Genomic DNA, 10453 nt, shown 5'->3' with positions numbered 1-10453 from the left:
GAGCGGCTGGGCCCGTGAGCCATGGCCGCTGAGCCTGCGCGTCCGGAGCCTGTGCTCCGCAATGGGAGAGGCCACAACGAGAGGCCCGCATACCGCAAAAAAAAAAAAAGAAAAAGAAAACAACTAATTCAAAATATGTGTTTATTATAATGAGAACTATTATATTTAGTATCAACAGAAAAAAAAGAAAGGTAAAATAGTTGCATCTTGAACTAGGAGAATAAATTGAATGACATTAACCTTTCTGACCAGAGAATGGTTCACTTTTTATACAGTTTCTCACCATGGTTAATCTATATACTTTCAAATATAAGTTTTAAAAATAGACTTTATTTTTCAGAACAGTTTTAGATTTACAAAAACATTGAGAAGATAGTACAAAGAGTTCCCCGAGAACCCACATCCAGTTTCCCCTATTATTTTTACATCTTACATTAGTATGGACATTTGTTACAATGAATAAACCAATACTGACATTTTATTATTAACTAAACTCCATAATTTATTCTGATTTCCTTAGTGTTTATCTAATGTTCTTTTTCTTTTCACGGATCCCATCCAGGACACCACATTACATTTAATTCGTGTCTCTCTGGCTTCTTCTTGCTTCCAACAGTTTCTCAGACTCACTTTGGTTTTGATGATCCTGATAGGTTTGAGGAGTACTGGTCAAGCATATTGTAGACTGTCCCTCTACTGGAATTTGTCTCATGTTTTTCACATGGTTTTATGGGGGTTATAGGTTTGGGGGAGAGAGATTGAGAGGGAGAGTGTTCTTTTCATCCCTCATATCAAGGGCACATATTATCAACATGCTTTAGGACTATTGAGGTTGACCCTGATCACCTGGCTGAGACAGTCTCTGCTAGGTTTATTCACTGTAAAGTACTCTCTCCCTCCTTACCATACTGGGTACTCTTTGGAGGAAGTGACCATGCTCAACTCATTTCAGAAGTAAGGAGTTTTATGTTCCCCTTCCTTGAGGGCAGAGTATCTACATAAATTGTTTGAAATTCTACTGGATGGGAGATTTGTCTCTTCTCCTTCGTTTATTAATTTATTCATCATTTATTTATAGCAGCATGGCCTCGTGGATATTTATTTTATACCTTGGATTATAATCAATAATACTTTATTTTTTTTGCTCAAATTATTCCAGCTTTGGCCATTGGGAGCTTTTTCAATTGGCTCCTATGACCCTTTGACATACCTCTGTCATTGTGCATATGTGGTGTGGTGAGTGTATGTGGGTGTTTGGAACACTTATTTTTTGGCACAAGATGATCCAGGCTCACATACATTTCCTGCCCCAGTCCTAGAATCAGCCATTTCTCTGAGGATCCCTGGTTCCTTTCACTGGAGAATAATGTTAGAAAATGAGATCTAGGCACTAGCTGTCACATACAAAATTTATTTTTTAAATAAATTTCATGTTTAAGCTAAGAATTAATATATATATTTGTGTGTAGTACCTTTATGGATAAATTCTTACTAACCCTTACTCTATGCTTATCTGTGTTTACTAGTTTTTCAGCAATGATCATGAATTATATCTGTAATGAAAATCATTACTATAAAGATAAAAGCTCTAAAAGAATGTACACCCCATTTCAACAAGAAAATGCAAATTATTGGGTGAGCCAAAAAGTGCCTTCAGTTTTTTAAGTAAAAATAAAAGACACATTTTTCATTTTCACCAAGAACTTTATTGAACAAAGTATTCACCCTTTTGTTCCATGACCTTCTGCCATTTTTCAGGCAACTTCATAATTCCATCTTCCCAAAACTTTTTATCTTTTTGAGCAAAGAACCCTTTTACAGTCTTGCAGGGAATTGAAATTTTTTCCATTAAGAGAATTTTGTAAAGACCTAAATAAATGGAAATCTGAAGGTGCAATGTCTGGTGAATATGGCGGATGAATCAGAACTTCCCAGCCAAGCTGTAACAGTTTTTGTCTGGTCATAAAAGAAACATGCGGTCTTGCATTCTTCTGATGTAAGATTATGCATTTTCTGTTGACTAATTCTGGATGCTTTTCGTCGAGTGCCGCTTTCAGTTGGTCTAATTGGGAGCAGTACTTGTTGGAATTAATCATTTGGTTTTCCGGAAGGAGCTCACAATAGAGGACTCCCTTCCAATCCCACCATATACACAACATTGCCTTCTTTGGATGAAGACCAGCCTTTGGTGTAGTTGGTGGTGGTTCATTTCGCTTGCCCCATGATCTCTTCCATTCCACATTGTTGTACAGTATCTACTTTCCATCACCCGTCACAATCTGTTTTAAAAACGGAATATTTTCATTACGTTTCAGTAGAGAATCGCATGAAAAAATATGGTCAAGAAGGTTTTTTTCGCTCAACTTCTGTGGAACCCAGACATCAAAGAGATTCACATAACCAAGCTGGTGCAAATGATTTTCAATGCATGATTTGGATATCTTGAGCATGTCGGCTATCTCCAGCGTGGTATAACGTTGATTGCTCTCAATTATTGTTTCGATTTGATCACTATTAACTTCACCTGGGCTACCCGACCATGGAGCATTGTCCAGCGAGAAATCTCCAGCATGCAACTTCACAAACCACTTTTGACACGATCAGTCACAGCACCTTCTCCATTCACTGCACAAATCTTTTTTGTGCGTTTCAGTTGCGTTTTTACCATTCTTGAAACGGTAAAGAATAATATGCCAAAAATGTTGCTTTTCTTCTTCCGTCTTCAATATTAAAATGGCTATGCAAAATTCACCAATTTTGATAAGTCTTTTTCTAAATGCACGCTGATATGACAGCTGTCACATACAATCTAACAAAATTGTTTTGAATGAAGTTAAAGACAACTAAGTGCTACTAGAGCCACCTTATGGAAAAAAACGAACAAACCTTTTGGCCCACCCAATGGTATCAACTTCTACTGACCTCATATTTAGTATTACAAGTAAACTGAGAATTCTGAGAGTTCCAAATAGTTATTTTTGAAACGAAGTGTTATATTTCAAAATTGAAAGTGTTCCTCCAAGTAAAAATGGTATTCATTTTTTACCTTAGAAAACACTTCTTTCTTTCATAGAACAATCATTTCAGATGTAAAAAGCAAAGATTTATCTGAAAGCAACAACAGCAAATACCAAAACACAAGAAATGCCTGAATGTCATATGTATGGACTGCTCTTTATGAGAAGGATAAAAAACAAAAAAAGGAGGAGTAAAAGCCTAACACTGATTTTATACATTCCATCAAAAAAAAAAAAGCCAACAGATTATTTAGACATAACCTGAGATTATGACATCATTAGGCATGGCTTCAGCGGTCAATATAACATGTTTTTAAAAAGGCTTCTATGGGACTATGTAAGCAACTTAAGAGGGTACATTTTTGTGGACATTGTTTTTAAGCAGTTCATACATGCTGATATTAAATGCAAAGACTATACTACTTCTCTGTCTCTTCACTAACGTAAATCCAGATAATATCTCTACTGAGCAATTTTATTAGTCTAATTTCTGCTAATATAATGTGCTTGAAATTCTATATATTAAACTCAGTTATTAGGTACCAGCTATATAGGCTCATTTCAGGACCAAATATAACAATATAATCCTTAAAAGCAGTTTAAGATATACAAAAGACCAAGTAAAGTGCATAATTAGTATAGGAAAAATAAATTGGACATTTACCTGATGGTAGATTAATAATGTCACATCTATATATCTATACAATTTTATTTTCCATGAAAGTAATAATACTGTATTTCTTTTAAGATGCTCAATAATCTAGACCTTTTTGCTTTTTTTATTTGACTTTGTTCTTTGTAGTTATAGTCCCATTTAATAATGCTTGATTCTATTTAATTAGAAAAATACAGCAAATGTTCCCATTTTTCCTGTGATTTTCTAGAACATACTTAAAAACATAAAATGTTGAAGTTATATTGCTAACTGCCCTATAGAAGAAACAAGGGACATAAAGTATGTCATTTCTAATCTCTGAAGCAGAAGACATCGTATATTTAAAAGGATACCAGATTCAGAGAGACACAAACTCTTCTGTGAACACTTGGTAACTTAACTATTTATTTTATACATTTTTATGGGAGGGTAATATTTGTGGCTTATTGAGAGCGTTAAAAGAATGAGCAAACTGTCAAAATTTACCAGCAAAAGATTAGCAGGCTAGTTAAAGATATCCTGGTTCATGACTATTAGAAATTATTAAATATCATCATTAATATAGAAATAAATGATCAAATATTAATGATAGATTAAAAGTCACCAAAATCATTTAAAATCTAAACAGTATATCTTATTACATATTGCAACTTTTTCAAGCACTTAACTTTCTGTCTTTAATAATTTATATTTGTAAATGTCTAATAATTTAAGTATACCTCATTATTATTACTTAAATTTCAACATAATTTCAAGGTGTTGCAGTTTCTTCTCAGTGTATTTCTTGTTTGCAGTGAATTTAATTTAGCTTTATGCTTCTTTCTAATTATTATTTAGGTACTTAAGGTGAAATAATGCAGACACAGATGATGCAGATTCTCATTTCTTAATTTAGATCCTTCTAAAACAAACAAGAAATTCAAAAATAAAATGTAACTTTTTGTAATATGCCTCTTTTTACTATGTATTCTTATAAACCCTATTTCACATGATCATTACATTGCTCTATATTATGCATCATGATAAAACAGTCAGCTTCTGAATATTTTTTTCTATGAAAGGGAAAAACTCATGTAAAAGAAAAAACTCTCCTTTCTAAAATCTCAGAGAAAGTAAAGTATAAAACCAAAGGTCTTTAAGCTGATCTTTGATAGGCAACAAAGAGATTCAAAATCACTCTCTTAACAGCTTGGTAAGTAATTAGACCTCAATATTTGTTAGGTATCTAAATATGTTTAGCATTGTACTAACCTGAAGGTGTAAAAAGTTAGAGAAGACAAGTCCTTCCTTCAAGGCTCTTACGATCTAGTTAGGAATCATAAACAACAACATAAGAAAGCAAATGACTGAAAACTTAGAATATTAGCTTGAAAGGCAGGATGAAGATATAAAAATAGAAAGGAATTTTGGCCAAGATTTCCTAGAGTAAGAAAGTATTTTTTAACTAAGTTTTGAGGTAGCAAGGTATGTTATTAACAAGTGTTGCCCATGGTCAGTCATTGTTATTGTTGTTTTTACTACTTATTTCACAAATGCGAATGTTTCTTTTTCCTTTAAGGACTATGTTATTGAGTCGAAATATTTACTACTTTACCTAGGTTATCTATATAGCTCCAGGTATATACAGAAAGAATAACTTTTCAAACAGAGCTATGGTTACTCATGTTTATTAAATAAATCATTTATTAATTGATAAGAATGTTCCCCAAAGAACATATGTCATCAAAGCATTACATCTCCCAGACCGAACGGTAAAGTTCAGTCACATTTTTTTTTCTAAAATAATGAAGCTATAACAAACAATCTGAAGACATACTAATATTCATTAAATCAGCACCAACTGGAATGTTTTCCCCTTGAGACTGAGAAGTTGATATTCCAAATACCTAATAAAAATGGGGATGACTTCACCCAGTACTCTGTCTAAGCAGAAAACAAACACTGGGCCACAGAGATATCTACCAATTCCAGAGGACACCTTCAGAGACACTTTCAGGTCTGTGATAAACCTTTTGATAGTTAACAAATACCCATCCAATGCAACGAAAACACAGTATGAGGAATAAGAACTGAGCACCGGGGCTTCCCTGGTGACGCAGTGGTTGCGCGTCCGCCTGCCGATGCAGGGGAACCGGGTTCGCGCCCCGGTCTGGGAGGATCCCACATGCCGCGGAGCGGCTGGGCCCGTGAGCCATGGCCGCTGAGCCTGCGCGTCCGGAGCCTGTGCTCCGCAACGGGAGAGGCCACAACAGAGGGAGGCCTGCATACCACAAAAAAAAAAAAAAGAACTGAGCACCCCGAAACATCCTGTCTTAATTTAACTCCAACCCCAAACAATATATTTCCTAGCTTTGGAAAAGAAAAGATGTGAGAGTAATTCAGCTTGGTGACTCAAGTTCAAACCTATATTTGATCTGTTACCCTGTCACTGGAAACAGTACATGTGCTTCCTCTGCCTTTGTAATTGTTTATATTCCTGACCTTCCCTGACACCAAAAATAATTCACACTCCCACCCTTACCAGCCCTTCCCCCCCACACACAAAAGAGATTAAAAATACAGTTTAACTTTGTGCATTTTTCCCATGCAAAATTTATAAAGCAAATTCATTAACTAAGATGTAACTATAAAGGCAAATTCTGCAAAAAGGCAAAAGAAAAGATAATTATTTCTTTACCTTTTACCCTTAGTTTCTGCTAGTGTTGGTTATAGTTTCCTGATAATTCCAAAACACTTTGCACTGCCAGACATTTTTTCCTTGACCTCCCCTCTCAGACAGTCAGCAGGAGGGTAACAGGAGTCAAATTATTACTCATCCCAAGTGAATGGGCCCCAGACTCTTACAAAGGTGAAATAGTGGTGCCAAAATATGAAGTAACTTTGTAGATATTCAGGTCATGAAGACAGTAAGTAGACTAAGGAAAACTTCATTAATCTCAAGAAATTTTCTCAACGCAGCCATGGAGTTACTATTTGAAAAATGTTTCTTTTGTTTTCGTTTTTCTTTTATAAACATTATTAAAGCCACTAATAATTCCTATAGGTACAATAAGACCTTTATAAATACAGATTACTAATATCATGTACATAAGATCCTTGACCTACAGACTTGATGTGACCCATACCCATCCTCAACCCTGGCTCCCATTTAAATTCTCGGGGCTCTTACCCTGTAAATTATAATATACAGAAAATGCATCAACTGATCTTAGAAAGCTCCTCCCTTTAAGTGGGGTCATGGAAAGCTGCCTGAAGTCCTTAAAAGGTGACCTGAATCCAGGTAAAACAGTTCCAGTCTCAGCTCTGCCCCTTACTATCTTCTATTTGAACACATCAGCTAACACCTTTACATCTCATTATTCTCACCTCTAAAATGAGAATAATTGCTTTATCTACTCCCGTAACCACCGATACCACTTGTAAGAACTATGATTTTTCTTAAAATTGCAAAAGCCAAAATGGGACAGCACACATTTCTAACTCTGTATCTCTGCTTTTTTTTTTCAATCTAAAAAACAAACAAAAAAATAATGAAACTTCATATCGTGTTGCTGAGAATATTAATCGTGATAATGTACAAAGTACCTAGGATGAAATAAGTATTTGATAAATGTCCCTTCCCTTCTCCACCAATTTTTCATTTCATAATGGGCAAATTCCATTTGAAACGCTGGCAGTCCAAATCAGTACCATTTTACTGTCTCTCAGCTACCTCTTGACGCTATTCACATCTCTTCCCACATCACCTTCCTGTATTTCCTGGCCTTTTCTCTTTCAAAGGCCAAGTCCTTTTCCCATCTTCCTGACCTGAACCATCACTTTGTAGCCTATCAACGATGTCCCTCTGGCCAGCTTTAGCTACTCGGTTGAGCCTCAGTGACTCTGAGGCGGGACAGAGTTAAAGCAACTCCTGTCTGGGGCTGCTCACACCCAACCCAGACCCTTCCTGCTCATCCACTTCGCTTTCTGGCCTCAGAACAGGGCGAGAGGCGACGGCAACACTGGAGTGATGACATGTGATTCTCTCCCTTCCCCACCCTTCACATTTTTCTTTCCACGTGCAGAACCCGGAAGGCTCTGACCGCTCTTGCCCTGGCGGTTGCCATGGTTACACAACAGCAACACCAGACCCAGAAGGGGTCTCATCCCGTCTCCTCTACCTCCCCCTCAACCCTTTCCACCCTTTAGTGAGCACGCCCACCCCCGCCCCCGCAGGGGAGGAGAACCTTTTCGGCTAAATTTGAGACTTTCAGTTCCCGCCCCCTCTTCTTCTCTTGCAGACGGCACTGACAAGCTAAGGGAGGATGGGAGGGGCTTTGGTGGGGAAAGAAGAGCTCTCGTACAGACATTTGCCTTTCATTACGGCTTCGCTCGGGGCTAAACGGCGAAAAGTTCGCCTATTTAACTCCAATCTCGGTAACTCGGAATTGGGGACCTCAGCGGCCCCAGCTGCTGGCTGCGCAGCTCCCGTCCAGTCCCCTCGAGTCCAGCCTGGTGGCGGGAGCGCGGCGCCTCCTCCTGCTGTCAAGTACACCCCGCGCGCTGGGACGGAAGCAAAGCAACTCAGTCCACGAGGTTGAACTCAAGTCGTGAGGGAAGGAAAATGAGCCGGTGCCGAAAACGGCCCGGGAGCTGCCAGGGGCTGCCAGGGCGGCCCATTAACGCGTCAACTCCAGGCGCGTGATGAGGGCGCAGGGGGGAAACACCGGCGGGTTAAATCCACCCGGTTAAATTCCCAGCAGGAGTCAAATCCGGGGCTTTTCGGAGCGAGCCAAGCCGAGGCTACCGAGGGATGCCCGGCTCCTACAAGAGTACGTTTTGCAGGAGCCGCCTTTCCCAGTCAGCCAGCTCTGAGGCCGGTGTCTGCTTCCAACTTTGCCCTCAGAGTCTGGGAGGATGCACGCTCCCGTCAGACGGAGCGTCGCGGTTCCCTCACAGGGAAAAAGGCGTTGCCCATCCCTCCCCAAAAGCACCACAACGCAAACAGCCTCCACGGTCTCCCTGTCCCCTTCCCCCAGCCCGTCGGGAAAAGGAGCGAGTGAGGGCGCAGACGCCTTTGGTCAAATCCTCGTCAGACTGTCCCCACCGACGCGTCTGCGAATGAACCTGCAGCCAGAAGAGCCACGGGGCACGTTCAGACGCGCTCGCGGCCGCCGGGGCCCTGGAGGGGGCGAGAGAGAGAGCGAAGTTCCCGGGCGCGTCTGGGAGGAAAACTTTGCGCGGTGCGGAAAGCTCGGGCTGAGGAAGCGGCGGCGGCGAGCGGAGACTGCGCCCGCCGCCACGCTGTCCCCGCGCCGCGCGCCCGGACCGTCAGCGCCTCGGCGCCCCGTTCCCCGTCTGGACCCCCCGCGTGCCCACTCCCGTCAGCTCCGGAGCGCTCTTTCCGCCCCAGAACGTTGCCTTCTCTCCCGGCCGCTCGGCATCCTCACTTCGGACCCACGACCACCCCCAAATCCAGTCACCCCTACTGGCCACCGCGGTCCTCCCACCGGAGCAGCAGGTGACCCGAAACCAGCCTTACCTGCCGCGAACTCTTCTCGCCTTCTCTCTGTGCCCGCTGTCTTTTCCGCGAGAGAGGAAGGGGATGCAGGCGGTGGGCGTGCGAGGTGGCGACACGGGACACCGGCGCGACCTCCTCTGAGCGGCAGCCCTGGCTGAGCCGCGGAGCCGCCGGCGGCCCTGGCGGAGCGTGGAGGCTGCGGCCGCAGAGGCCAGGCCGGGAGGCAGGGGGCGCTGCTGCCCCCCGAGCGCCCTGCCGGGAGCGGCGCGGAGCCAGGCACCAGCTGGAGCTGTGGGGAGGCGAGGGTGGCGAGGAAAGGCACGCTCGGAGCGGGAGGGCGGCTTTTAAGTTTGTGGTGTGACCGCAGCAGCTGTCCCGGGAGAGACTCAGTCTTTCTAAAAAGGGGATGCTCAGAACTCCGGGGATTACCTCTCCCCTTCCGATCTCCTCCCCCAGCCCTCGGCCCCCCTTCCCTGTGCGCAAGCCAGTCCTCCCCAGCGTACAAAAGTCCGTCCCAGTCGGCGCGCAAGCTGTCAGCAGCGTGGATTAAATGTAGCTCCGGCCGCGCTGGGGGATGTTTTTCCGGACAGGGCACTCTGTATGTAAAGGAATTTCTGACGTTTGAGCCCGCGCCCGGGTGGCTTTTGGGCCTGTTTATTCTATACCATAACGTCTCCAAGGACTCCCTGCCGAAAAAACAGGACAAACACTGTCTCAAAAACTCTAAGCCTCAAAAAGAGGAGCTGTGTTCCAGTATGTAAAACACTGACCCACTGTTACTGGCCTCGAAAGAGCAGGTGTGGAGGATGAGCGACAGAGATCAGCCCTCCACTATGGGACTGGCACCGAGGAAGGACCAAGCAGGAGGCAAACAAAAAACAAACACACACACACACAAGATGTAAGTCTTTTTTCCTCTCTACCTCATACCAGGCCAGCAGGGTTACGTCACTTATTCCTGTGTTAGATTTCCTTGTAGATTTGTACACACCTTGATCACGTAATAGGAAACTTGGAAGTGTATGGGGACCAGGGTGGATCCACATTTTGTGGAGCCTGGAACTCACACTATTTGGAGGTGAGATCCTCTTGAAGAAAACTAATACAGAAATAGCTTAATTCTACAGATTTTAGACAAACATATGACATATGAATTCATTGTCTGGCTGACCACAGGGACATGGAAAGGGCCTACACAAGGGATGAGTCCTGAACTGGGGCCTTATTGGCTACATGGTAGATCCTTCTATGATTGGAATTCTAGGTCTGTGGTCACACACC

General features: G+C 42.2%; 1 protein-coding gene across 3 annotated transcripts in view; it reads right to left on the bottom strand.

Annotated features, from left to right (window-relative positions):
* The window catches only part of SEMA3D (semaphorin 3D), a 217114-nt gene extending 207527 nt beyond the window's left edge, over positions 1 to 9587 (bottom strand). For 2 of the 3 annotated variants that reach the window (XM_024131021.2, XM_024131035.3), the window contains exon 1: positions 9194 to 9587. The gene's annotated coding sequence lies outside the window, so the exon portion shown is untranslated. The remainder of the gene's footprint in view (positions 1 to 9193) is intronic. The other variant, XM_024131030.3, reaches the window with a different exon arrangement.
* Between the last annotated feature and the right edge of the window lie 866 nt (positions 9588 to 10453).

This window comes from Physeter macrocephalus, chromosome 5 (assembly GCF_002837175.3).
Source record: "Physeter macrocephalus isolate SW-GA chromosome 5, ASM283717v5, whole genome shotgun sequence".
NCBI classification, from domain to species: domain Eukaryota; kingdom Metazoa; phylum Chordata; class Mammalia; order Artiodactyla; family Physeteridae; genus Physeter; species Physeter macrocephalus.
This window is presented reverse-complemented; position numbering and strand designations above follow the sequence as displayed.